This window comes from Semicossyphus pulcher, unplaced genomic scaffold (assembly GCF_022749685.1).
Source record: "Semicossyphus pulcher isolate SPU_LCO1_2020_fin unplaced genomic scaffold, fSemPul1.0.p SCAF_8, whole genome shotgun sequence".
Taxonomy (NCBI): domain Eukaryota; kingdom Metazoa; phylum Chordata; class Actinopteri; order Labriformes; family Labridae; genus Semicossyphus; species Semicossyphus pulcher.
Genome location: NW_027211759.1, coordinates 26,057,501 through 26,082,500, shown reverse-complemented (window position 1 = coordinate 26,082,500; position 25,000 = coordinate 26,057,501). Strand labels below are relative to the sequence as shown.

At 48.3% G+C, this 25,000-nt stretch overlaps 27 non-coding genes and 1 pseudogene across 27 annotated transcripts; all 28 read left to right on the top strand.

Annotated features, from left to right (window-relative positions):
• The first annotated feature begins 203 nt into the window (after positions 1 to 203).
• Positions 204 to 316, top strand: LOC138613640 (U5 spliceosomal RNA). The gene has a single exon (XR_011309776.1). It is a non-coding gene; the product is annotated as a U5 spliceosomal RNA (small nuclear RNA).
• A 199-nt stretch (positions 317 to 515) lies between these two features.
• LOC138614039 (U2 spliceosomal RNA) lies at positions 516 to 706 on the top strand. The gene has a single exon (XR_011310152.1). It is a non-coding gene; the product is annotated as a U2 spliceosomal RNA (small nuclear RNA).
• Positions 707 to 1,015: 309 nt separating this feature from the next.
• LOC138613999 (U5 spliceosomal RNA) lies at positions 1,016 to 1,128 on the top strand. The gene has a single exon (XR_011310112.1). It is a non-coding gene; the product is annotated as a U5 spliceosomal RNA (small nuclear RNA).
• A 203-nt stretch (positions 1,129 to 1,331) lies between these two features.
• Positions 1,332 to 1,522, top strand: LOC138614028 (U2 spliceosomal RNA). Its single transcript, XR_011310141.1, has one exon. It is a non-coding gene; the product is annotated as a U2 spliceosomal RNA (small nuclear RNA).
• Positions 1,523 to 1,831: 309 nt separating this feature from the next.
• On the top strand, positions 1,832 to 1,944 carry LOC138613639 (U5 spliceosomal RNA). Its single transcript, XR_011309775.1, has one exon. It is a non-coding gene; the product is annotated as a U5 spliceosomal RNA (small nuclear RNA).
• Positions 1,945 to 2,143: 199 nt separating this feature from the next.
• Positions 2,144 to 2,334, top strand: LOC138614017 (U2 spliceosomal RNA). Its single transcript, XR_011310130.1, has one exon. It is a non-coding gene; the product is annotated as a U2 spliceosomal RNA (small nuclear RNA).
• Positions 2,335 to 2,643: 309 nt separating this feature from the next.
• Positions 2,644 to 2,756, top strand: LOC138613638 (U5 spliceosomal RNA). Its single transcript, XR_011309774.1, has one exon. It is a non-coding gene; the product is annotated as a U5 spliceosomal RNA (small nuclear RNA).
• A 211-nt stretch (positions 2,757 to 2,967) lies between these two features.
• Positions 2,968 to 3,158, top strand: LOC138614006 (U2 spliceosomal RNA). Its single transcript, XR_011310119.1, has one exon. It is a non-coding gene; the product is annotated as a U2 spliceosomal RNA (small nuclear RNA).
• A 309-nt stretch (positions 3,159 to 3,467) lies between these two features.
• On the top strand, positions 3,468 to 3,580 carry LOC138613631 (U5 spliceosomal RNA). Its single transcript, XR_011309767.1, has one exon. It is a non-coding gene; the product is annotated as a U5 spliceosomal RNA (small nuclear RNA).
• Positions 3,581 to 3,783: 203 nt separating this feature from the next.
• LOC138613986 (U2 spliceosomal RNA) lies at positions 3,784 to 3,965 on the top strand. The gene has a single exon (XR_011310102.1). It is a non-coding gene; the product is annotated as a U2 spliceosomal RNA (small nuclear RNA).
• A 5,274-nt stretch (positions 3,966 to 9,239) lies between these two features.
• Positions 9,240 to 9,423, top strand: LOC138613966 (U2 spliceosomal RNA). Its single transcript, XR_011310089.1, has one exon. It is a non-coding gene; the product is annotated as a U2 spliceosomal RNA (small nuclear RNA).
• Positions 9,424 to 9,732: 309 nt separating this feature from the next.
• Positions 9,733 to 9,845, top strand: LOC138614020 (U5 spliceosomal RNA). Its single transcript, XR_011310133.1, has one exon. It is a non-coding gene; the product is annotated as a U5 spliceosomal RNA (small nuclear RNA).
• Positions 9,846 to 10,064: 219 nt separating this feature from the next.
• Positions 10,065 to 10,255, top strand: LOC138613995 (U2 spliceosomal RNA). The gene has a single exon (XR_011310108.1). It is a non-coding gene; the product is annotated as a U2 spliceosomal RNA (small nuclear RNA).
• A 309-nt stretch (positions 10,256 to 10,564) lies between these two features.
• Positions 10,565 to 10,677, top strand: LOC138613637 (U5 spliceosomal RNA). The gene has a single exon (XR_011309773.1). It is a non-coding gene; the product is annotated as a U5 spliceosomal RNA (small nuclear RNA).
• A 211-nt stretch (positions 10,678 to 10,888) lies between these two features.
• LOC138613916 (U2 spliceosomal RNA) lies at positions 10,889 to 11,079 on the top strand. Its single transcript, XR_011310041.1, has one exon. It is a non-coding gene; the product is annotated as a U2 spliceosomal RNA (small nuclear RNA).
• A 309-nt stretch (positions 11,080 to 11,388) lies between these two features.
• On the top strand, positions 11,389 to 11,501 carry LOC138613636 (U5 spliceosomal RNA). Its single transcript, XR_011309772.1, has one exon. It is a non-coding gene; the product is annotated as a U5 spliceosomal RNA (small nuclear RNA).
• A 211-nt stretch (positions 11,502 to 11,712) lies between these two features.
• On the top strand, positions 11,713 to 11,894 carry LOC138613985 (U2 spliceosomal RNA). The gene has a single exon (XR_011310101.1). It is a non-coding gene; the product is annotated as a U2 spliceosomal RNA (small nuclear RNA).
• Positions 11,895 to 17,164: 5,270 nt separating this feature from the next.
• On the top strand, positions 17,165 to 17,351 carry LOC138613958 (U2 spliceosomal RNA). The gene has a single exon (XR_011310081.1). It is a non-coding gene; the product is annotated as a U2 spliceosomal RNA (small nuclear RNA).
• Positions 17,352 to 17,660: 309 nt separating this feature from the next.
• LOC138613635 (U5 spliceosomal RNA) lies at positions 17,661 to 17,773 on the top strand. Its single transcript, XR_011309771.1, has one exon. It is a non-coding gene; the product is annotated as a U5 spliceosomal RNA (small nuclear RNA).
• A 211-nt stretch (positions 17,774 to 17,984) lies between these two features.
• On the top strand, positions 17,985 to 18,092 carry LOC138613992 (U2 spliceosomal RNA; annotated as a pseudogene).
• Positions 18,093 to 18,401: 309 nt separating this feature from the next.
• Positions 18,402 to 18,514, top strand: LOC138613998 (U5 spliceosomal RNA). The gene has a single exon (XR_011310111.1). It is a non-coding gene; the product is annotated as a U5 spliceosomal RNA (small nuclear RNA).
• A 203-nt stretch (positions 18,515 to 18,717) lies between these two features.
• Positions 18,718 to 18,908, top strand: LOC138613984 (U2 spliceosomal RNA). Its single transcript, XR_011310100.1, has one exon. It is a non-coding gene; the product is annotated as a U2 spliceosomal RNA (small nuclear RNA).
• Positions 18,909 to 19,217: 309 nt separating this feature from the next.
• On the top strand, positions 19,218 to 19,330 carry LOC138613634 (U5 spliceosomal RNA). Its single transcript, XR_011309770.1, has one exon. It is a non-coding gene; the product is annotated as a U5 spliceosomal RNA (small nuclear RNA).
• A 199-nt stretch (positions 19,331 to 19,529) lies between these two features.
• On the top strand, positions 19,530 to 19,720 carry LOC138613973 (U2 spliceosomal RNA). Its single transcript, XR_011310091.1, has one exon. It is a non-coding gene; the product is annotated as a U2 spliceosomal RNA (small nuclear RNA).
• Positions 19,721 to 20,029: 309 nt separating this feature from the next.
• LOC138613633 (U5 spliceosomal RNA) lies at positions 20,030 to 20,142 on the top strand. Its single transcript, XR_011309769.1, has one exon. It is a non-coding gene; the product is annotated as a U5 spliceosomal RNA (small nuclear RNA).
• A 211-nt stretch (positions 20,143 to 20,353) lies between these two features.
• LOC138613962 (U2 spliceosomal RNA) lies at positions 20,354 to 20,544 on the top strand. The gene has a single exon (XR_011310085.1). It is a non-coding gene; the product is annotated as a U2 spliceosomal RNA (small nuclear RNA).
• A 309-nt stretch (positions 20,545 to 20,853) lies between these two features.
• Positions 20,854 to 20,966, top strand: LOC138614019 (U5 spliceosomal RNA). The gene has a single exon (XR_011310132.1). It is a non-coding gene; the product is annotated as a U5 spliceosomal RNA (small nuclear RNA).
• A 211-nt stretch (positions 20,967 to 21,177) lies between these two features.
• Positions 21,178 to 21,359, top strand: LOC138613983 (U2 spliceosomal RNA). Its single transcript, XR_011310099.1, has one exon. It is a non-coding gene; the product is annotated as a U2 spliceosomal RNA (small nuclear RNA).
• The last annotated feature ends 3,641 nt before the right edge of the window (positions 21,360 to 25,000 follow it).

Here is a 25,000-nt window from a genome sequence, read left to right as displayed (position 1 = left end):
CCCTGATACATGTTTCGTAGCCCACATCTGACAGCCAGGCCTTCATTTCTCTGAATTTTCCGTCGGATAAAGCCTGTGGCAAATGTGGGCAGGGCTGGGGTGGAAGCGGCCCAGTCCGCGACGAGCCAAGTGGTGAGACTCACCGTGAGTGTAGTGGCTGGGGCGACGCCTGTGCTGGGCTGCTCCCGAGGAGAAGCCTGTACCTACTCGGGTTTCTCTGCAAAACGCACAAGTCTTTCGCCTTTTACTAAAGACTTCCGTGGAGAGGAACACTATTGAGTTAAAGCTATTTTTGGCAGGCTTAGCCGTTTGGCCGAGCCTCTTTCTTTTGTGGAAAGCAAGCAAGCAACAAAAACTATCCTAGGCATTCGAGGGTCAGGGCCCGGAGCCAAGGTCGGGCGTGGCCGGAATTGCTGGGCAGCAGCCGTCGTTCGTTACGGCCGATAAGAATTTCCGCACCACGACGAGGGAGGGCCGTTCCAGGAGGTGGGCTCGAGCGGCAAACAGTCTGCGGCATCGCTTCTCGGCCTTTTGGCTAAGATCAAGTGTAGTATCTGTTCTTATCAGTTTAATATCTGATATGTCCTCTATACGGGGACGAAATATTAAACGGATTTTTGACACCGGGAGCTGAAAGAGGGGCTTGCTCCGTTCACTCCACGCATCGACCCGGTATTGCAGTGCCACCGGGAACGGTGCAACCTTCTCCTGCCTTGTGCAAAAACAACTCCTCAGTGCAGTGCAGCGCAGTGATTTTGTGCCCCGCAGATCCCCTTTGTTTCTTCCTGGAATGTCACAGAGGGCCTGCAAGACCCTGATACATGTTTCGTAGCCCGCATCTGACAGCCAGGCCTTCATTTCTCTGAATTTTCCGTCGGATAAAGCCTGTGGCAAATGTGGGCAGGGCTGGGGTGGAAGCGGCCCAGTCCGCGACGAGCCAAGTGGTGAGACTCGCCGTGAGTGTAGTGGCTGGGGCGACGCCTATGCTGGGCTGCTCCCGAGGAGAAGCCTGTACCTACTCGGGTTTCTCTTCAAAACGCACAAGTCTTTCGCCTTTTACTAAAGACTTCCGTGGAGAGGAACACTATTGAGTTAAAGCTATTTTTGGCAGGCTTAGCCATTTGGCCGAGCCTCTGTCTTTTGTGGAAAGCAAGCAAGCAAGCAACAAAAACTATCCTAGGCATTCGAGGGTCAGGGCCCGGAGCCAAGGTCGGGCGTGGCCGGAATTGCTGGGCAGCAGCCGTCGTTCGTTACGGCCGATAAGAATTTCCGCACCACGACGAGGGAGGGCCGTTCCAGGAGGTGGGCTCGAGCGGCAAACAGTCTGCGGCATCGCTTCTCGGCCTTTTGGCTAAGATCAAGTGTAGTATCTGTTCTTATCAGTTTAATATCTGATATGTCCTCTATACGGGGACGAAATATTAAACGGATTTTTGACACCGGGAGCTGAAAGAGGGGCTTGCTCCGTTCACTCCACGCATCGACCCGGTATTGCAGTGCCACCGGGAACGGTGCAACCTTCTCCTGCCTTGTGCAAAAACAACTCCTCAGTGCAGTGCAGCGCAGTGATTTTGTGCCCCGCAGATCCCCTTTGTTTCTTCCTGGAATGTCACAGAGGGCCTGCAAGACCCTGATACATGTTTCGTAGCCCACATCTGACAGCCAGGCCTTCATTTCTCTGAATTTTCCGTCGGATAAAGCCTGTGGCAAATGTGGGCAGGGCTGGGGTGGAAGCGGCCCAGTCCGCGACGAGCCAAGTGGTGAGACTCACCGTGAGTGTAGTGGCTGGGGCGACGCCTGTGCTGGGCTGCTCCCGAGGAGAAGCCTGTACCTACTCGGGTTTCTCTGCAAAACGCACAAGTCTTTCGCCTTTTACTAAAGACTTCCGTGGAGAGGAACACTATTGAGTTAAAGCTATTTTTGGCAGGCTTAGCCGTTTGGCCGAGCCTCTGTCTTTTGTGGAAAGCAAGCAAGCAACAAAAACTATCCTAGGCATTCGAGGGTCAGGGCCCGGAGCCAAGGTCGGGCGTGGCCGGAATTGCTGGGCAGCAGCCGTCGTTCGTTACGGCCGATAAGAATTTCCGCACCACGACGAGGGAGGGCCGTTCCAGGAGGTGGGCTCGAGCGGCAAACAGTCTGCGGCATCGCTTCTCGGCCTTTTGGCTAAGATCAAGTGTAGTATCTGTTCTTATCAGTTTAATATCTGATATGTCCTCTATACGGGGACGAAATATTAAACGGATTTTTGACACCGGGAGCTGAAAGAGGGGCTTGCTCCGTTCACTCCACGCATCGACCCGGTATTGCAGTGCCACCGGGAACGGTGCAACCTTCTCCTGCCTTGTGCAAAAACAACTCCTCAGTGCAGTGCAGCGCAGTGATTTTGTGCCCCGCAGATCCCCTTTGTTTCTTCCTGGAATGTCACAGAGGGCCTGCAAGACCCTGATACATGTTTCGTAGCCCGCATCTGACAGCCAGGCCTTCATTTCTCTGAATTTTCCGTCGGATAAAGCCTGTGGCAAATGTGGGCAGGGCTGGGGTGGAAGCGGCCCAGTCCGCGACGAGCCAAGTGGTGAGACTCACCGTGAGTGTAGTGGCTGGGGCGACGCCTGTGCTGGGCTGCTCCCGAGGAGAAGCCTGTACCTACTCGGGTTTCTCTGCAAAACGCACAAGTCTTTCGCCTTTTACTAAAGACTTCCGTGGAGAGGAACACTATTGAGTTAAAGCTATTTTTGGCAGGCTTAGCCGTTTGGCCGAGCCTCTGTCTTTTGTGGAAAGCAAGCAAGCAAGCAAGCAAGCAACAAAAACTATCCTAGGCATTCGAGGGTCAGGGCCCGGAGCCAAGGTCGGGCGTGGCCGGAATTGCTGGGCAGCAGCCGTCGTTCGTTACGGCCGATAAGAATTTCCGCACCACGACGAGGGAGGGCCGTTCCAGGAGGTGGGCTCGAGCGGCAAACAGTCTGCGGCATCGCTTCTCGGCCTTTTGGCTAAGATCAAGTGTAGTATCTGTTCTTATCAGTTTAATATCTGATATGTCCTCTATACGGGGACGAAATATTAAACGGATTTTTGACACCGGGAGCTGAAAGAGGGGCTTGCTCCGTTCACTCCACGCATCGACCCGGTATTGCAGTGCCACCGGGAACGGTGCAACCTTCTCCTGCCTTGTGCAAAAACAACTCCTCAGTGCAGTGCAGCGCAGTGATTTTGTGCCCCGCAGATCCCCTTTGTTTCTTCCTGGAATGTCACAGAGGGCCTGCAAGACCCTGATACATGTTTCGTAGCCCGCATCTGACAGCCAGGCCTTCATTTCTCTGAATTTTCCGTCGGATAAAGCCTGTGGCAAATGTGGGCAGGGCTGGGGTGGAAGCGGCCCAGTCCGCGACGAGCCAAGTGGTGAGACTCACCGTGAGTGTAGTGGCTGGGGCGACGCCTGTGCTGGGCTGCTCCCGAGGAGAAGCCTGTACCTACTCGGGTTTCTCTTCAAAAGGCACAAGTCTTTCGCCTTTTACTAAAGACTTCCGTGGAGAGGAACACTATTGAGTTAAAGCTATTTTTGGCAGGCTTAGCCATTTGGCCGAGCCTCTGTCTTTTGTGGAAAGCAAGCAAGCAAGCAACAAAAACTATCCTAGGCATTCGAGGGTCAGGGCCCGGAGCCAAGGTCGGGCGTGGCTGGAATTGCTGGGCAGCAGCCGTCGTTTGTTACGGCCGATAAGAATTTCCGCACCACGACGAGGGAGGGCCGTTCCAGGAGGTGGGCTCGAGCGGCAAACAGTCTGCGGCATCGCTTCTCGGCCTTTTGGCTAAGATCAAGTGTAGTATCTGTTCTTATCAGATCCTCCACTGTTCTACCTCTTGGTGAGACAGCGATCGCCTCCGCTGGCTAGTGGGAGCTCTTGCCTGCTTGTGGCATTGCTTCTGCTAGTGCACGGGAGGATATTATATTTTTTTCCTTTTGAAATCCAGAACAACTGCTTCGTAGTTGCTCGTAGGTTTCACACAGGAATATATTGTTCCAGAAGTGCAGGTTACCACCGTTTTTGGCGGTGATAACTGCCTGACCAGAACAACCAAGGTAAGTACTGCTTTTACTTGCTTTTACTTGCTTTTCCAGCTTTTACTTGGTTTTACTCCCTTTTTCTCTCTTTTACTTGCCTTTTACCCTTTTTACTTATTTTAGTTATTTATTCATCGTGTTTTAGGTTTTAAGTGTTTTAGTGCGTGGTGCCTCCACCATGTCGGCTCCCCATGCCGGCATGCGGAGGCACCACAGCGTTCGGTTTGTTTTTAAGGAAAAAGATGGAGAGCCTTTAAAAATGTCTAGACTTGACTTCTCCCGGAAATTAATTCAGAAAGTGTTGAATTTTTCCCCAGACGACTTGAATTGTATCGTCACTTTACCACTGAATAAGGGTTTTGATGTGAGCTTCCGCTCTGCCCCATTGCTGCTTGAATTTTGGAACCGCTTTGAAAATGTAAAACCCCAGTTTTCTGCATTTAATGTTGAGAAACTGACTGACAATGCCTCTAAAACAGTCATTGTCAGAATGTTCAATGAAACAGTTAGTGCAGAAGACATTTGTATATGGCTGGGCAGATATTGCACTGTTAAAGGCCAGGCTATGAAGGTGAGAGATGAGGATGGCATCTGGAATTGTGCCTGGAGGGTCCCTGTCCAGCAATGGCAGGACCCCCAGGGCTTCCAAGGCCTGAAACATCTGCCATCCATGATAGTCCTGGGAAATAACAGGGGCTACATTCACTATCAAGGTCAGCCCAAGCTCTGCCGCAAGTGTGGTGAGCAAGGGCACCTTGCGGAAGCGTGTAAGCAGACAATTTGTGGTAAATGCAGAGAAATTGGGCATACCTTCGAGGAATGTACCAATGGCAGAAAGTGCAACCTCTGTGGTGAAACAAATCACCTCTTCAGAGATTGCCCAAAGTCTTTTGCCAACAAATTGAAAGCAGCAAAAGTCACAGGGAAGGAGAAGGAAAATGGCGGACCGGTACAAATGTTTGAGGAGCGTTTGGAAGAGCCTAGGACTGAAAATTCAAATCTCCCTCCAAATCCTGTGATTGGAGGAGAAAGACCAGGTGAGGAGGGAGAGGGGGAGGGGCCTGCAACTGCCCCCCAAGCTGAGAGTGGCGAAGGAGAGGGTGCAGTGCAGGCAGAAGGCGGAGCTACCTCTGACTCAGACCCACCGAGTCAGAGTGATAGTGAAGATGCCCCCCTCCCACAGGCCCAGCAGGCTAAGAGGCCTTTATCTGAATTGTCCTCTGAGTCTCCTGTAGTCTCAGAGAAGAGGGGAAGAGCTGGGAACTCCTCAGACAGTTCACCTGTGGAGGAGCCCAGAGTCTTCCCCTCCAATTCACCAAATGAGGTCTCATTTCTTACCATAGCTCTGCAATCAACCCCTAAGGACTCCAAATTTAATAAAAGATTGCAAGAAAGGCCACCACCCAGAGTCCGAAAGGGAAATGAAGCTCGAACCAGTCACTCTTCACCCGTAAGAGTGAAAGAAGAGCCTCATTCACAAGACATTTAACTGCTTTTTAATTTTAGTCTTTTAAAATGTCTTACCTGTTGTTTTTAACCATACTTATGGCTATCACCTTCTCAACCATCAATGTGAGAAGTGTGAAGTCGAAAGTTAGAGCCCAAATGGTTTTATCCTTTCTTAACTCTTTTAAGTCTGATGTGTTTTTAATACAGGAGTGTGGCCTACCGTTTTTAAACAACTACAGAGATTGGAAGGAGCTATGGCCACAAACATCAATATGGAGCGGGTCAAACGAAAACAAAAACGATGGAGTGGCCATTTTAATCAAAAATCCTCTAGTCTTGGTGAAGGGCAGCACTGTGGTGAGAGATGGTAGGGCACTTTTAGCACATCTGACTTTTATGGGTAGAGATTTTAATGTTTTAAATATTTATGGCTTTAACGACAAGAATGACAGGTATGACCTTTTAGAAGACTTGCAGTCCCACATGCTAGGTAGGGAACCTTTAGTTGTAGGAGGGGATTTTAATTGTGTTTTAAGCAGAAATGATAGGAAGGGAGCAGGAGAGGGTTTTAAAGTGGACAAAACATCGGTTTTATTAGAGGGCATACGCAGGGATTTTAAACTACTGGACTGTTTTAAAGTCATGCATCCCAGAGAGGAGGGCTTCACCTGGTTCAGTGGTGACGGTACCAAAGCCTCTCGCATAGATTACGTTTTATCACGAGATTGCCCACCTATCGATGCTAGATTAACTCCTGTTTTCTTTTCCGATCACGCCATGCTCTCGTGCACCCTCTCACTCTCTTCTGGTGTGACATCAGGAAAGGGTCTGTGGAAACTCAACTGCTCCCTTTTAGAGGATAGGGAGTTAGTTAGGCAGTATAGGGAGCAGTACCAAGAGTGGCAGACCCTTCAAGACTTATACGATACACGTGCACACTGGTGGGAAATGGCGAAGGGAAGGACCCAGACTTTCTTTAGGCAGGCAGGGAAGAGAAAGAAAGATAGGGAAAACAGACGCATGTTGGGACTGCAAAAGCGACTACAACGGTATTTTAAACTAAACCAACAAGGAATGGATTTTAATGAAGAAATTAAACAAGTAAAACAAGAGATGTCGGTTTTAGCAGAAATCAACAGCAAAGGTGTCATTTTAAGGAGCAAAGAACGGGAACTAGAAGAAGGAGAAAAGTGCACAAGATATTTTTTTAAGAAAATAATAAGTAAGGATAAAACTATAGTTAAACTAAAAAGAGAAAATGAATGCACTGCTGAAACAACAAAAGAAATAAATGAAACTGTGCAAAACTTTTACGAACAACTGTACAAAGAAAAAAGCATAAAAAATGACACAATGAAAGAAGTTTTAAAATTCATCGAATGCAAGATAGACGACAGTGTGCTTTTATCCCAAGATTTTACGCTTTTAGAAATAAACAACTGTATTAAGGGTTTTAAGAAAGGGAAGTCTCCTGGAGAGGATGGGCTTCCCTTGGAATTTTACCTGACCTTCTGGGATATTTTAGCACCTGACCTACTTGCTGTTTTTATGGATTTTGAAAAACTTGACCGACTTCCTGACAGTTTTAGATTAGGGATAGTGACTCTACTTTTTAAAGACAAAGACAAGACGGACTTAAAAAACTGGAGACCTATCACTCTTTTAAACATTGACTGTAAACTTTTTAGTAAGCTTTTAGCATCGCGCATGTCTGTGTTTTTAGAAGGGCTGATTCACCCGGATCAAGCCTGTGCCATCCCGGGGAGGAAGATCACGGACAGCCTCGTACTGATCCGAGACACCATCTGTTTTGCGAGAGACAGAAACATCCGGCTAGTAGTCTTGAATTTAGATTTTGAAAAAGCCTTTGATCGGGTCTCGCACCAGTACCTCTTCAAGGTGCTGCCAAAAATGGGGTTCCCTGAAAGGTTTATAGCTTGGGTGGGATTGCTGTACCGGGACATTACCAGCAAATTTGTGGTTAATGGGCATCTGACAAAAGCAGTGGAAATAAACTGCGGTGTCCGTCAGGGTTGTCCGTTATCTGCCCTCCTCTATGTTATCTGCATCGAACCGTTGGCACAGATTTTGAGAAGGGACCAACGAATCAGAGGGGTGGGAGTACCGGGGAGCGGGGGACTTACCACTAAATGTGTTTTTTATATGGACGACATAAACATTTTATGCACTGACCTTTTATCCGTCAACAGGACGCTGGACTTGACTGACTGGTTTGGACGGGCCTCTGGATCGAGACTAAACAGACACAAAACCCAAGCCCAATTTTATGGACCATGGACAGCGACTGAGACATCTGGACTCCCCCTGACTGTGACCCAGACCGACCAAAAAATACTTGGGGTCAAATTTGACAGACAGGGAGGAGGGGAAACCAATTGGCAGGACAAGATAGGGAAAGTTAAACAAAGACTGGGGTACTGGACTTCACGAAGACTGACCATAGAAGGAAAGGTTTTAATCATTAAAGCAGTGATTTTACCTTTGCTTTTATTGATCAGTTCTGTTTTTATCCCTTCTAAAAAAGTGATTTTAGACCTGGAACGAGCCATCTTTTATTTTCTGTGGGGGTCCAAGTGGGAGCGCTTGAGGAGGGACATCATGAAGAAGCCAAAAGAGAAAGGAGGAAAAGGAGTGCCCGACCTTCACCTGGTTCTAGGAAGCCGATTCACCACCCTGGCATTGAGCGCGGCCACAACCCCATCCAGAAACCCACTAACCACGGCAATGACACGGTTCTGGATGGGGTCATACCTCAGAAAACTAAAGATTTTAACACCAGATCTTAAAGTTCCTGTGTCTTTTAACTTACCAACTGCCTACTCTTTTATCCCTAAGTTTTTAAGACACTTTAACCTTGAACAGGAGGAGTTGCATGTTTTAACTAACCACCGCTCTCTTATCTCTGTTGTGCAGGAGCGAGAGCCAGTGAGTCCAGTGCGCGGGCTTGCATTCGGCGAGCCCTCCACAGTTTGATGCAGCAGAAAGCAAAGGACTTTGCGCAACAATGGCTCACTCTAGCCGCCATCAAAGACGCCACATGGACCTCCAGGAACTTGCTGGTAAGGAAGCACAAGCAGATCCCCCCCGTGGCTGTGATCCAGATGGCAGCAGCGACGGTCAGAACGGCCGGAGCTGCAGGCGGCAGGCCTAGGACACAGCCACAAAGAAGAATCGCCTCTGTGCCCATTCGGATGAAGGAGCCGGAGCCACACGGGAAAAGTTCAAAGCAGCGGCGGCCTGACCCTCCGGGAGAGGCAGGTGGGAAGGAGCAGCAGGGTGAGGGTCTCCTCTGAGCACCAGGACAGGAACCGAGAGATCATTCTGTTTGGGAGAACAGAATGAGTTTGTATTGGTAGGGGCTCACTGCGCTCCTGCACAACAGAGGACATTAAGCATTTTAACCAATGCACTCCCTTTTAAATGATTTTTAAAAGACACTTGAAGAAGTAAAAACTTTTATCATATGCCTTTAAATTTTAAACTGTCTGTAATACTATAAAACAAATAAGTGACGAACGAATGGTTTTAAAAAGTGCACATATTTATTGATCAATGGATTTTATGTATGATGTAACTTCTTTTAACCATTTCGGTGTTGTCTTTTAAAAATCATTTGTTTTAATTCAAGCCAAGTGGGTACATAAGGCAGTGTTGTATTTTAAAGGTCAAAAATGTGTGTTTTTACGAAAAACAATGTCTGAAATAAGTGTCAATAAATTTTTTCGAAAGAAAAAAAAAAAAAATCTGTTCTTATCAGTTTAATATCTGATATGTCCTCTATATGGGGACGAAATATTAAACGGATTTTTGACACCGGGAGCTGAAAGAGGGGCTTGCTCCGTTCACTCCACGCATCGACCCGGTATTGCAGTGCCACCGGGAACGGTGCAACCTTCTCCTGCCTTGTGCAAAAACAACTCCTCAGTGCAGTGCAGCGCAGTGATTTTGTGCCCCGCAGATCCCCTTTGTTTCTTCCTGGAATGTCACAGAGGGCCTGCAAGACCCTGATACATGTTTCGTAGCCCGCATCTGACAGCCAGGCCTTCATTTCTCTGAATTTTCCGTCGGATAAAGCCTGTGGCAAATGTGGGCAGGGCTGGGGTGGAAGCGGCCCAGTCCGCGACGAGCCAAGTGGTGAGACTCACCGTGAGTGTAGTGGCTGGGGCGACGCCTGTGCTGGGCTGCTCCCGAGGAGAAGCCTGTACCTACTCGGGTTTCTCTTCAAAACGCACAAGTCTTTCGCCTTTTACTAAAGACTTCCGTGGAGAGGAACACTATTGAGTTAAAGCTATTTTTGGCAGGCTTAGCCGTTTGGCCGAGCCTCTGTCTTTTGTGGAAAGCAAGCAAGCAAGCAAGCAAGCAAGCAAGCAACAAAAACTATCCTAGGCATTCGAGGGTCAGGGCCCGGAGCCAAGGTCGGGCGTGGCCGGAATTGCTGGGCAGCAGCCGTCGTTCGTTACGGCCGATAAGAATTTCCGCACCACGACGAGGGAGGGCCGTTCCAGGAGGTGGGCTCGAGCGGCAAACAGTCTGCGGCATCGCTTCTCGGCCTTTTGGCTAAGATCAAGTGTAGTATCTGTTCTTATCAGTTTAATATCTGATATGTCCTCTATACGGGGACGAAATATTAAACGGATTTTTGACACCGGGAGCTGAAAGAGGGGCTTGCTCCGTTCACTCCACGCATCGACCCGGTATTGCAGTGCCACCGGGAACGGTGCAACCTTCTCCTGCCTTGTGCAAAAACAACTCCTCAGTGCAGTGCAGCGCAGTGATTTTGTGCCCCGCAGATCCCCTTTGTTTCTTCCTGGAATGTCACAGAGGGCCTGCAAGACCCTGATACATGTTTCGTAGCCCGCATCTGACAGCCAGGCCTTCATTTCTCTGAATTTTCCGTCGGATAAAGCCTGTGGCAAATGTGGGCAGGGCTGGGGTGGAAGCGGCCCAGTCCGCGACGAGCCAAGTGGTGAGACTCACCGTGAGTGTAGTGGCTGGGGCGACGCCTGTGCTGGGCTGCTCCCGAGGAGAAGCCTGTACCTACTCGGGTTTCTCTGCAAAACGCACAAGTCTTTCGCCTTTTACTAAAGACTTCCGTGGAGAGGAACACTATTGAGTTAAAGCTATTTTTGGCAGGCTTAGCCGTTTGGCCGAGCCTCTGTCTTTTGTGGAAAGCAAGCAAGCAAGCAAGCAAGCAACAAAAACTATCCTAGGCATTCGAGGGTCAGGGCCCGGAGCCAAGGTCGGGCGTGGCCGGAATTGCTGGGCAGCAGCCGTCGTTCGTTACGGCCGATAAGAATTTCCGCACCACGACGAGGGAGGGCCGTTCCAGGAGGTGGGCTCGAGCGGCAAACAGTCTGCGGCATCGCTTCTCGGCCTTTTGGCTAAGATCAAGTGTAGTATCTGTTCTTATCAGTTTAATATCTGATATGTCCTCTATACGGGGACGAAATATTAAACGGATTTTTGACACCGGGAGCTGAAAGAGGGGCTTGCTCCGTTCACTCCACGCATTGACCCGGTATTGCAGTGCCACCGGGAACGGTGCAACCTTCTCCTGCCTTGTGCAAAAACAACTCCTCAGTGCAGTGCAGCGCAGTGATTTTGTGCCCCGCAGATCCCCTTTGTTTCTTCCTGGAATGTCACAGAGGGCCTGCAAGACCCTGATACATGTTTCGTAGCCCGCATCTGACAGCCAGGCCTTCATTTCTCTGAATTTTCCGTCGGATAAAGCCTGTGGCAAATGTGGGCAGGGCTGGGGTGGAAGCGGCCCAGTCCGCGACGAGCCAAGTGGTGAGACTCACCGTGAGTGTAGTGGCTGGGGCGACGCCTGTGCTGGGCTGCTCCCGAGGAGAAGCCTGTACCTACTCGGGTTTCTCTGCAAAACGCACAAGTCTTTCGCCTTTTACTAAAGACTTCCGTGGAGAGGAACACTATTGAGTTAAAGCTATTTTTGGCAGGCTTAGCCGTTTGGCCGAGCCTCTGTCTTTTGTGGAAAGCAAGCAAGCAAGCAAGCAAGCAACAAAAACTATCCTAGGCATTCGAGGGTCAGGGCCCGGAGCCAAGGTCGGGCGTGGCCGGAATTGCTGGGCAGCAGCCGTCGTTCGTTACGGCCGATAAGAATTTCCGCACCACGACGAGGGAGGGCCGTTCCAGGAGGTGGGCTCGAGCGGCAAACAGTCTGCGGCATCGCTTCTCGGCCTTTTGGCTAAGATCAAGTGTAGTATCTGTTCTTATCAGATCCTCCACTGTTCTACCTCTTGGTGAGACAGCGATCGCCTCCGCTGGCTAGTGGGAGCTCTTGCCTGCTTGTGGCATTGCTTCTGCTAGTGCACGGGAGGATATTATATTTTTTTCCTTTTGAAATCCAGAACAACTGCTTCGTAGTTGCTCGTAGGTTTCACACAGGAATATATTGTTCCAGAAGTGCAGGTTACCACCGTTTTTGGCGGTGATAACTGCCTGACCAGAACAACCAAGGTAAGTACTGCTTTTACTTGCTTTTACTTGCTTTTCCAGCTTTTACTTGGTTTTACTCCCTTTTTCTCTCTTTTACTTGCCTTTTACCCTTTTTACTTATTTTAGTTATTTATTCATCGTGTTTTAGGTTTTAAGTGTTTTAGTGCGTGGTGCCTCCACCATGTCGGCTCCCCATGCCGGCATGCGGAGGCACCACAGCGTTCGGTTTGTTTTTAAGGAAAAAGATGGAGAGCCTTTAAAAATGTCTAGACTTGACTTCTCCCGGAAATTAATTCAGAAAGTGTTGAATTTTTCCCCAGACGACTTGAATTGTATCGTCACTTTACCACTGAATAAGGGTTTTGATGTGAGCTTCCGCTCTGCCCCATTGCTGCTTGAATTTTGGAACCGCTTTGAAAATGTAAAACCCCAGTTTTCTGCATTTAATGTTGAGAAACTGACTGACAATGCCTCTAAAACAGTCATTGTCAGAATGTTCAATGAAACAGTTAGTGCAGAAGACATTTGTATATGGCTGGGCAGATATTGCACTGTTAAAGGCCAGGCTATGAAGGTGAGAGATGAGGATGGCATCTGGAATTGTGCCTGGAGGGTCCCTGTCCAGCAATGGCAGGACCCCCAGGGCTTCCAAGGCCTGAAACATCTGCCATCCATGATAGTCCTGGGAAATAACAGGGGCTACATTCACTATCAAGGTCAGCCCAAGCTCTGCCGCAAGTGTGGTGAGCAAGGGCACCTTGCGGAAGCGTGTAAGCAGACAATTTGTGGTAAATGCAGAGAAATTGGGCATACCTTCGAGGAATGTACCAATGGCAGAAAGTGCAACCTCTGTGGTGAAACAAATCACCTCTTCAGAGATTGCCCAAAGTCTTTTGCCAACAAATTGAAAGCAGCAAAAGTCACAGGGAAGGAGAAGGAAAATGGCGGACCGGTACAAATGTTTGAGGAGCGTTTGGAAGAGCCTAGGACTGAAAATTCAAATCTCCCTCCAAATCCTGTGATTGGAGGAGAAAGACCAGGTGAGGAGGGAGAGGGGGAGGGGCCTGCAACTGCCCCCCAAGCTGAGAGTGGCGAAGGAGAGGGTGCAGTGCAGGCAGAAGGCGGAGCTACCTCTGACTCAGACCCACCGAGTCAGAGTGATAGTGAAGATGCCCCCCTCCCACAGGCCCAGCAGGCTAAGAGGCCTTTATCTGAATTGTCCTCTGAGTCTCCTGTAGTCTCAGAGAAGAGGGGAAGAGCTGGGAACTCCTCAGACAGTTCACCTGTGGAGGAGCCCAGAGTCTTCCCCTCCAATTCACCAAATGAGGTCTCATTTCTTACCATAGCTCTGCAATCAACCCCTAAGGACTCCAAATTTAATAAAAGATTGCAAGAAAGGCCACCACCCAGAGTCCGAAAGGGAAATGAAGCTCGAACCAGTCACTCTTCACCCGTAAGAGTGAAAGAAGAGCCTCATTCACAAGACATTTAACTGCTTTTTAATTTTAGTCTTTTAAAATGTCTTACCTGTTGTTTTTAACCATACTTATGGCTATCACCTTCTCAACCATCAATGTGAGAAGTGTGAAGTCGAAAGTTAGAGCCCAAATGGTTTTATCCTTTCTTAACTCTTTTAAGTCTGATGTGTTTTTAATACAGGAGTGTGGCCTACCGTTTTTAAACAACTACAGAGATTGGAAGGAGCTATGGCCACAAACATCAATATGGAGCGGGTCAAACGAAAACAAAAACGATGGAGTGGCCATTTTAATCAAAAATCCTCTAGTCTTGGTGAAGGGCAGCACTGTGGTGAGAGATGGTAGGGCACTTTTAGCACATCTGACTTTTATGGGTAGAGATTTTAATGTTTTAAATATTTATGGCTTTAACGACAAGAATGACAGGTATGACCTTTTAGAAGACTTGCAGTCCCACATGCTAGGTAGGGAACCTTTAGTTGTAGGAGGGGATTTTAATTGTGTTTTAAGCAGAAATGATAGGAAGGGAGCAGGAGAGGGTTTTAAAGTGGACAAAACATCGGTTTTATTAGAGGGCATACGCAGGGATTTTAAACTACTGGACTGTTTTAAAGTCATGCATCCCAGAGAGGAGGGCTTCACCTGGTTCAGTGGTGACGGTACCAAAGCCTCTCGCATAGATTACGTTTTATCACGAGATTGCCCACCTATCGATGCTAGATTAACTCCTGTTTTCTTTTCCGATCACGCCATGCTCTCGTGCACCCTCTCACTCTCTTCTGGTGTGACATCAGGAAAGGGTCTGTGGAAACTCAACTGCTCCCTTTTAGAGGATAGGGAGTTAGTTAGGCAGTATAGGGAGCAGTACCAAGAGTGGCAGACCCTTCAAGACTTATACGATACACGTGCACACTGGTGGGAAATGGCGAAGGGAAGGACCCAGACTTTCTTTAGGCAGGCAGGGAAGAGAAAGAAAGATAGGGAAAACAGACGCATGTTGGGACTGCAAAAGCGACTACAACGGTATTTTAAACTAAACCAACAAGGAATGGATTTTAATGAAGAAATTAAACAAGTAAAACAAGAGATGTCGGTTTTAGCAGAAATCAACAGCAAAGGTGTCATTTTAAGGAGCAAAGAACGGGAACTAGAAGAAGGAGAAAAGTGCACAAGATATTTTTTTAAGAAAATAATAAGTAAGGATAAAACTATAGTTAAACTAAAAAGAGAAAATGAATGCACTGCTGAAACAACAAAAGAAATAAATGAAACTGTGCAAAACTTTTACGAACAACTGTACAAAGAAAAAAGCATAAAAAATGACACAATGAAAGAAGTTTTAAAATTCATCGAATGCAAGATAGACGACAGTGTGCTTTTATCCCAAGATTTTACGCTTTTAGAAATAAACAACTGTATTAAGGGTTTTAAGAAAGGGAAGTCTCCTGGAGAGGATGGGCTTCCCTTGGAATTTTACCTGACCTTCTGGGATATTTTAGCACCTGACCTACTTGCTGTTTTTATGGATTTTGAAAAACTTGACCGACTTCCTGACAGTTTTAGATTAGGGATAGTGACTCTACTTTTTAAAGACAAAGACAAGACGGACTTAAAAAACTGGAGACCTATCACTCTTTTAAACATTGACTGTAAACTTTTTAGTAAGCTTTTAGCATCGCGCATGTCTGTGTTTTTAGAAGGGCTGATTCACCCGGATCAAGCCTGTGCCATCCCGGGGAGGAAGATCACGGACAGCCTCGTACTGATCCGAGACACCATCTGTTTTGCGAGAGACAGAAACATCCGGCTAGTAGTCTTGAATTTAGATTTTGAAAAAGCCTTTGATCGGGTCTCGCACCAGTACCTCTTCAAGGTGCTGCCAAAAATGGGGTTCCCTGAAAGGTTTATAGCTTGGGTGGGATTGCTGTACCGGGACATTACCAGCAAATTTGTGGTTAATGGGCATCTGACAAAAGCAGTGGAAATAAACTGCGGTGTCCGTCAGGGTTGTCCGTTATCTGCCCTCCTCTATGTTATCTGCATCGAACCGTTGGCACAGATTTTGAGAAGGGACCAACGAATCAGAGGGGTGGGAGTACCGGGGAGCGGGGGACTTACCACTAAATGTGTTTTTTATATGGACGACATAAACATTTTATGCACTGACCTTTTATCCGTCAACAGGACGCTGGACTTGACTGACTGGTTTGGACGGGCCTCTGGATCGAGACTAAACAGACACAAAACCCAAGCCCAATTTTATGGACCATGGACAGCGACTGAGACATCTGGACTCCCCCTGACTGTGACCCAGACCGACCAAAAAATACTTGGGGTCAAATTTGACAGACAGGGAGGAGGGGAAACCAATTGGCAGGACAAGATAGGGAAAGTTAAACAAAGACTGGGGTACTGGACTTCACGAAGACTGACCATAGAAGGAAAGGTTTTAATCATTAAAGCAGTGATTTTACCTTTGCTTTTATTGATCAGTTCTGTTTTTATCCCTTCTAAAAAAGTGATTTTAGACCTGGAACGAGCCATCTTTTATTTTCTGTGGGGGTCCAAGTGGGAGCGCTTGAGGAGGGACATCATGAAGAAGCCAAAAGAGAAAGGAGGAAAAGGAGTGCCCGACCTTCACCTGGTTCTAGGAAGCCGATTCACCACCCTGGCATTGAGCGCGGCCACAACCCCATCCAGAAACCCACTAACCACGGCAATGACACGGTTCTGGATGGGGTCATACCTCAGAAAACTAAAGATTTTAACACCAGATCTTAAAGTTCCTGTGTCTTTTAACTTACCAACTGCCTACTCTTTTATCCCTAAGTTTTTAAGACACTTTAACCTTGAACAGGAGGAGTTGCATGTTTTAACTAACCACCGCTCTCTTATCTCTGTTGTGCAGGAGCGAGAGCCAGTGAGTCCAGTGCGCGGGCTTGCATTCGGCGAGCCCTCCACAGTTTGATGCAGCAGAAAGCAAAGGACTTTGCGCAACAATGGCTCACTCTAGCCGCCATCAAAGACGCCACATGGACCTCCAGGAACTTGCTGGTAAGGAAGCACAAGCAGATCCCCCCCGTGGCTGTGATCCAGATGGCAGCAGCGACGGTCAGAACGGCCGGAGCTGCAGGCGGCAGGCCTAGGACACAGCCACAAAGAAGAATCGCCTCTGTGCCCATTCGGATGAAGGAGCCGGAGCCACACGGGAAAAGTTCAAAGCAGCGGCGGCCTGACCCTCCGGGAGAGGCAGGTGGGAAGGAGCAGCAGGGTGAGGGTCTCCTCTGAGCACCAGGACAGGAACCGAGAGATCATTCTGTTTGGGAGAACAGAATGAGTTTGTATTGGTAGGGGCTCACTGCGCTCCTGCACAACAGAGGACATTAAGCATTTTAACCAATGCACTCCCTTTTAAATGATTTTTAAAAGACACTTTTAGATACAGAAGTAAAAACTTTTATCATATGCCTTTAAATTTTAAACTGTCTGTAATACTATAAAACAAATAAGTGACGAACGAATGGTTTTAAAAAGTGCACATATTTATTGATCAATGGATTTTATGTATGATGTAACTTCTTTTAACCATTTCGGTGTTGTCTTTTAAAAATCATTTGTTTTAATTCAAGCCAAGTGGGTACATAAGGCAGTGTTGTATTTTAAAGGTCAAAAATGTGTGTTTTTACGAAAAACAATGTCTGAAATAAGTGTCAATAAATTTTTTCGAAAGAAAAAAATCTGTTCTTATCAGTTTAATATCTGATATGTCCTCTATACGGGGACGAAATATTAAACGGATTTTTGACACCGGGAGCTGAAAGAGGGGCTTGCTCCGTTCACTCCACGCATCGACCCGGTATTGCAGTGCCACCGGGAACGGTGCAACCTTCTCCTGCCTTGTGCAAAAACAACTCCTCAGTGCAGTGCAGCGCAGTGATTTTGTGCCCCGCAGATCCCCTTTGTTTCTTCCTGGAATGTCACAGAGGGCCTGCAAGACCCTGATACATGTTTCGTAGCCCGCATCTGACAGCCAGGCCTTCATTTCTCTGAATTTTCCGTCGGATAAAGCCTGTGGCAAATGTGGGCAGGGCTGGGGTGGAAGCGGCCCAGTCCGCGACGAGCCAAGTGGTGAGACTCACCGTGAGTGTAGTGGCTGGGGCGACGCCTGTGCTGGGCTGCTCCCGAGGAGAAGCCTGTACCTACTCGGGTTTCTCTGCAAAACGCACAAGTCTTTCGCCTTTTACTAAAGACTTCCGTGGAGAGGAACACTATTGAGTTAAAGCTATTTTTGGCAGGCTTAGCCGTTTGGCCGAGCCTCTGTCTTTTGTGGAAAGCAAGCAAGCAAGCAAGCAAGCAACAAAAACTATCCTAGGCATTCGAGGGTCAGGGCCCGGAGCCAAGGTCGGGCGTGGCCGGAATTGCTGGGCAGCAGCCGTCGTTCGTTACGGCCGATAAGAATTTCCGCACCACGACGAGGGAGGGCCGTTCCAGGAGGTGGGCTCGAGCGGCAAACAGTCTGCGGCATCGCTTCTCGGCGGATTTTTGACACCGGGAGCTGAAAGAGGGGCTTGCTCCGTTCACTCCACGCATCGACCCGGTATTGCAGTGCCACCGGGAACGGTGCAACCTTCTCCTGCCTTGTGCAAAAACAACTCCTCAGTGCAGTGCAGCGCAGTGATTTTGTGCCCCGCAGATCCCCTTTGTTTCTTCCTGGAATGTCACAGAGGGCCTGCAAGACCCTGATACATGTTTCGTAGCCCGCATCTGACAGCCAGGCCTTCATTTCTCTGAATTTTCCGTCGGATAAAGCCTGTGGCAAATGTGGGCAGGGCTGGGGTGGAAGCGGCCCAGTCCGCGACGAGCCAAGTGGTGAGACTCGCCGTGAGTGTAGTGGCTGGGGCGACGCCTATGCTGGGCTGCTCCCGAGGAGAAGCCTGTACCTACTCGGGTTTCTCTTCAAAACGCACAAGTCTTTCGCCTTTTACTAAAGACTTCCGTGGAGAGGAACACTATTGAGTTAAAGCTATTTTTGGCAGGCTTAGCCATTTGGCCGAGCCTCTGTCTTTTGTGGAAAGCAAGCAAGCAAGCAACAAAAACTATCCTAGGCATTCGAGGGTCAGGGCCCGGAGCCAAGGTCGGGCGTGGCCGGAATTGCTGGGCAGCAGCCGTCGTTCGTTACGGCCGATAAGAATTTCCGCACCACGACGAGGGAGGGCCGTTCCAGGAGGTGGGCTCGAGCGGCAAACAGTCTGCGGCATCGCTTCTCGGCCTTTTGGCTAAGATCAAGTGTAGTATCTGTTCTTATCAGTTTAATATCTGATATGTCCTCTATACGGGGACGAAATATTAAACGGATTTTTGACACCGGGAGCTGAAAGAGGGGCTTGCTCCGTTCACTCCACGCATCGACCCGGTATTGCAGTGCCACCGGGAACGGTGCAACCTTCTCCTGCCTTGTGCAAAAACAACTCCTCAGTGCAGTGCAGCGCAGTGATTTTGTGCCCCGCAGATCCCCTTTGTTTCTTCCTGGAATGTCACAGAGGGCCTGCAAGACCCTGATACATGTTTCGTAGCCCACATCTGACAGCCAGGCCTTCATTTCTCTGAATTTTCCGTCGGATAAAGCCTGTGGCAAATGTGGGCAGGGCTGGGGTGGAAGCGGCCCAGTCCGCGACGAGCCAAGTGGTGAGACTCACCGTGAGTGTAGTGGCTGGGGCGACGCCTGTGCTGGGCTGCTCCCGAGGAGAAGCCTGTACCTACTCGGGTTTCTCTGCAAAACGCACAAGTCTTTCGCCTTTTACTAAAGACTTCCGTGGAGAGGAACACTATTGAGTTAAAGCTATTTTTGGCAGGCTTAGCCGTTTGGCCGAGCCTCTGTCTTTTGTGGAAAGCAAGCAAGCAACAAAAACTATCCTAGGCATTCGAGGGTCAGGGCCCGGAGCCAAGGTCGGGCGTGGCCGGAATTGCTGGGCAGCAGCCGTCGTTCGTTACGGCCGATAAGAATTTCCGCACCACGACGAGGGAGGGCCGTTCCAGGAGGTGGGCTCGAGCGGCAAACAGTCTGCGGCATCGCTTCTCGGCCTTTTGGCTAAGATCAAGTGTAGTATCTGTTCTTATCAGTTTAATATCTGATATGTCCTCTATACGGGGACGAAATATTAAACGGATTTTTGACACCGGGAGCTGAAAGAGGGGCTTGCTCCGTTCACTCCACGCATCGACCCGGTATTGCAGTGCCACCGGGAACGGTGCAACCTTCTCCTGCCTTGTGCAAAAACAACTCCTCAGTGCAGTGCAGCGCAGTGATTTTGTGCCCCGCAGATCCCCTTTGTTTCTTCCTGGAATGTCACAGAGGGCCTGCAAGACCCTGATACATGTTTCGTAGCCCGCATCTGACAGCCAGGCCTTCATTTCTCTGAATTTTCCGTCGGATAAAGCCTGTGGCAAATGTGGGCAGGGCTGGGGTGGAAGCGGCCCAGTCCGCGACGAGCCAAGTGGTGAGACTCACCGTGAGTGTAGTGGCTGGGGCGACGCCTGTGCTGGGCTGCTCCCGAGGAGAAGCCTGTACCTACTCGGGTTTCTCTGCAAAACGCACAAGTCTTTCGCCTTTTACTAAAGACTTCCGTGGAGAGGAACACTATTGAGTTAAAGCTATTTTTGGCAGGCTTAGCCGTTTGGCCGAGCCTCTGTCTTTTGTGGAAAGCAAGCAAGCAAGCAAGCAAGCAACAAAAACTATCCTAGGCATTCGAGGGTCAGGGCCCGGAGCCAAGGTCGGGCGTGGCCGGAATTGCTGGGCAGCAGCCGTCGTTCGTTACGGCCGATAAGAATTTCCGCACCACGACGAGGGAGGGCCGTTCCAGGAGGTGGGCTCGAGCGGCAAACAGTCTGCGGCATCGCTTCTCGGCCTTTTGGCTAAGATCAAGTGTAGTATCTGTTCTTATCAGTTTAATATCTGATATGTCCTCTATACGGGGACGAAATATTAAACGGATTTTTGACACCGGGAGCTGAAAGAGGGGCTTGCTCCGTTCACTCCACGCATCGACCCGGTATTGCAGTGCCACCGGGAACGGTGCAACCTTCTCCTGCCTTGTGCAAAAACAACTCCTCAGTGCAGTGCAGCGCAGTGATTTTGTGCCCCGCAGATCCCCTTTGTTTCTTCCTGGAATGTCACAGAGGGCCTGCAAGACCCTGATACATGTTTCGTAGCCCGCATCTGACAGCCAGGCCTTCATTTCTCTGAATTTTCCGTCGGATAAAGCCTGTGGCAAATGTGGGCAGGGCTGGGGTGGAAGCGGCCCAGTCCGCGACGAGCCAAGTGGTGAGACTCACCGTGAGTGTAGTGGCTGGGGCGACGCCTGTGCTGGGCTGCTCCCGAGGAGAAGCCTGTACCTACTCGGGTTTCTCTTCAAAACGCACAAGTCTTTCGCCTTTTACTAAAGACTTCCGTGGAGAGGAACACTATTGAGTTAAAGCTATTTTTGGCAGGCTTAGCCGTTTGGCCGAGCCTCTGTCTTTTGTGGAAAGCAAGCAAGCAAGCAAGCAAGCAACAAAAACTATCCTAGGCATTCGAGGGTCAGGGCCCGGAGCCAAGGTCGGGTGTGGCCGGAATTGCTGGGCAGCAGCCGTCGTTCGTTACGGCCGATAAGAATTTCCGCACCACGACGAGGGAGGGCCGTTCCAGGAGGTGGGCTCGAGCGGCAAACAGTCTGCGGCATCGCTTCTCGGCCTTTTGGCTAAGATCAAGTGTAGTATCTGTTCTTATCAGATCCTCCACTGTTCTACCTCTTGGTGAGACAGCGATCGCCTCCGCTGGCTAGTGGGAGCTCTTGCCTGCTTGTGGCATTGCTTCTGCTAGTGCACGGGAGGATATTATATTTTTTTCCTTTTGAAATCCAGAACAACTGCTTCGTAGTTGCTCGTAGGTTTCACACAGGAATATATTGTTCCAGAAGTGCAGGTTACCACCGTTTTTGGCGGTGATAACTGCCTGACCAGAACAACCAAGGTAAGTACTGCTTTTACTTGCTTTTACTTGCTTTTCCAGCTTTTACTTGGTTTTACTCCCTTTTTCTCTCTTTTACTTGCCTTTTACCCTTTTTACTTATTTTAGTTATTTATTCATCGTGTTTTAGGTTTTAAGTGTTTTAGTGCGTGGTGCCTCCACCATGTCGGCTCCCCATGCCGGCATGCGGAGGCACCACAGCGTTCGGTTTGTTCTTAAGGAAAAAGATGGAGAGCCTTTAAAAATGTCTAGACTTGACTTCTCCCGGAAATTAATTCAGAAAGTGTTGAATTTTTCCCCAGACGACTTGAATTGTATCGTCACTTTACCACTGAATAAGGGTTTTGATGTGAGCTTCCGCTCTGCCCCATTGCTGCTTGAATTTTGGAACCGCTTTGAAAATGTAAAACCCCAGTTTTCTGCATTTAATGTTGAGAAACTGACTGACAATGCCTCTAAAACAGTCATTGTCAGAATGTTCAATGAAACAGTTAGTGCAGAAGACATTTGTATATGGCTGGGCAGATATTGCACTGTTAAAGGCCAGGCTATGAAGGTGAGAGATGAGGATGGCATCTGGAATTGTGCCTGGAGGGTCCCTGTCCAGCAATGGCAGGACCCCCAGGGCTTCCAAGGCCTGAAACATCTGCCATCCATGATAGTCCTGGGAAATAACAGGGGCTACATTCACTATCAAGGTCAGCCCAAGCTCTGCCGCAAGTGTGGTGAGCAAGGGCACCTTGCGGAAGCGTGTAAGCAGACAATTTGTGGTAAATGCAGAGAAATTGGGCATACCTTCGAGGAATGTACCAATGGCAGAAAGTGCAACCTCTGTGGTGAAACAAATCACCTCTTCAGAGATTGCCCAAAGTCTTTTGCCAACAAATTGAAAGCAGCAAAAGTCACAGGGAAGGAGAAGGAAAATGGCGGACCGGTACAAATGTTTGAGGAGCGTTTGGAAGAGCCTAGGACTGAAAATTCAAATCTCCCTCCAAATCCTGTGATTGGAGGAGAAAGACCAGGTGAGGAGGGAGAGGGGGAGGGGCCTGCAACTGCCCCCCAAGCTGAGAGTGGCGAAGGAGAGGGTGCAGTGCAGGCAGAAGGCGGAGCTACCTCTGACTCAGACCCACCGAGTCAGAGTGATAGTGAAGATGCCCCCCTCCCACAGGCCCAGCAGGCTAAGAGGCCTTTATCTGAATTGTCCTCTGAGTCTCCTGTAGTCTCAGAGAAGAGGGGAAGAGCTGGGAACTCCTCAGACAGTTCACCTGTGGAGGAGCCCAGAGTCTTCCCCTCCAATTCACCAAATGAGGTCTCATTTCTTACCATAGCTCTGCAATCAACCCCTAAGGACTCCAAATTTAATAAAAGATTGCAAGAAAGGCCACCACCCAGAGTCCGAAAGGGAAATGAAGCTCGACCCAGTCACTCTTCACCCGTAAGAGTGAAAGAAGAGCCTCATTCACAAGACATTTAACTGCCTTTTAATTTTAGTCTTTTAAAATGTCTTACCTGTTGTTTTTAACCATACTTATGGCTATCACCTTCTCAACCATCAATGTGAGAAGTGTGAAGTCGAAAGTTAGAGCCCAAATGGTTTTATCCTTTCTTAACTCTTTTAAGTCTGATGTGTTTTTAATACAGGAGTGTGGCCTACCGTTTTTAAACAACTACAGAGATTGGAAGGAGCTATGGGCACAAACATCAATATGGAGCGGGTCAAACGAAAACAAAAACGATGGAGTGGCCATTTTAATCAAAAATCCTCTAGTCTTGGTGAAGGGCAGCACTGTGGTGAGAGATGGTAGGGCACTTTTAGCACATCTGACTTTTATGGGTAGAGATTTTAATGTTTTAAATATTTATGGCTTTAACGACAAGAATGACAGGTATGACCTTTTAGAAGACTTGCAGTCCCACATGCTAGGTAGGGAACCTTTAGTTGTAGGAGGGGATTTTAATTGTGTTTTAAGCAGAAATGATAGGAAGGGAGCAGGAGAGGGTTTTAAAGTGGACAAAACATCGGTTTTATTAGAGGGCATACGCAGGGATTTTAAACTACTGGACTGTTTTAAAGTCATGCATCCCAGAGAGGAGGGCTTCACCTGGTTCAGTGGTGACGGTACCAAAGCCTCTCGCATAGATTACGTTTTATCACGAGATTGCCCACCTATCGATGCTAGATTAACTCCTGTTTTCTTTTCCGATCACGCCATGCTCTCGTGCACCCTCTCACTCTCTTCTGGTGTGACATCAGGAAAGGGTCTGTGGAAACTCAACTGCTCCCTTTTAGAGGATAGGGAGTTAGTTAGGCAGTATAGGGAGCAGTACCAAGAGTGGCAGACCCTTCAAGACTTATACGATACACGTGCACACTGGTGGGAAATGGCGAAGGGAAGGACCCAGACTTTCTTTAGGCAGGCAGGGAAGAGAAAGAAAGATAGGGAAAACAGACGCATGTTGGGACTGCAAAAGCGACTACAACGGTATTTTAAACTAAACCAACAAGGAATGGATTTTAATGAAGAAATTAAACAAGTAAAACAAGAGATGTCGGTTTTAGCAGAAATCAACAGCAAAGGTGTCATTTTAAGGAGCAAAGAACGGGAACTAGAAGAAGGAGAAAAGTGCACAAGATATTTTTTTAAGAAAATAATAAGTAAGGATAAAACTATAGTTAAACTAAAAAGAGAAAATGAACGCACTGCTGAAACAACAAAAGAAATAAATGAAACTGTGCAAAACTTTTACGAACAACTGTACAAAGAAAAAAGCATAAAAAATGACACAATGAAAGAAGTTTTAAAATTCATCGAACGCAAGATAGACGACAGTGTGCTTTTATCCCAAGATTTTACGCTTTTAGAAATAAACAACTGTATTAAGGGTTTTAAGAAAGGGAAGTCTCCTGGAGAGGATGGGCTTCCCTTGGAATTTTACCTGACCTTCTGGGATATTTTAGCACCTGACCTACTTGCTGTTTTTATGGATTTTGAAAAACTTGACCGACTTCCTGACAGTTTTAGATTAGGGATAGTGACTCTACTTTTTAAAGACAAAGACAAGACGGACTTAAAAAACTGGAGACCTATCACTCTTTTAAACATTGACTGTAAACTTTTTAGTAAGCTTTTAGCATCGCGCATGTCTGTGTTTTTAGAAGGGCTGATTCACCCGGATCAAGCCTGTGCCATCCCGGGGAGGAAGATCACGGACAGCCTCGTACTGATCCGAGACACCATCTGTTTTGCGAGAGACAGAAACATCCGGCTAGTAGTCTTGAATTTAGATTTTGAAAAAGCCTTTGATCGGGTCTCGCACCAGTACCTCTTCAAGGTGCTGCCAAAAATGGGGTTCCCTGAAAGGTTTATAGCTTGGGTGGGATTGCTGTACCGGGACATTACCAGCAAATTTGTGGTTAATGGGCATCTGACAAAAGCAGTGGAAATAAACTGCGGTGTCCGTCAGGGTTGTCCGTTATCTGCCCTCCTCTATGTTATCTGCATCGAACCGTTGGCACAGATTTTGAGAAGGGAC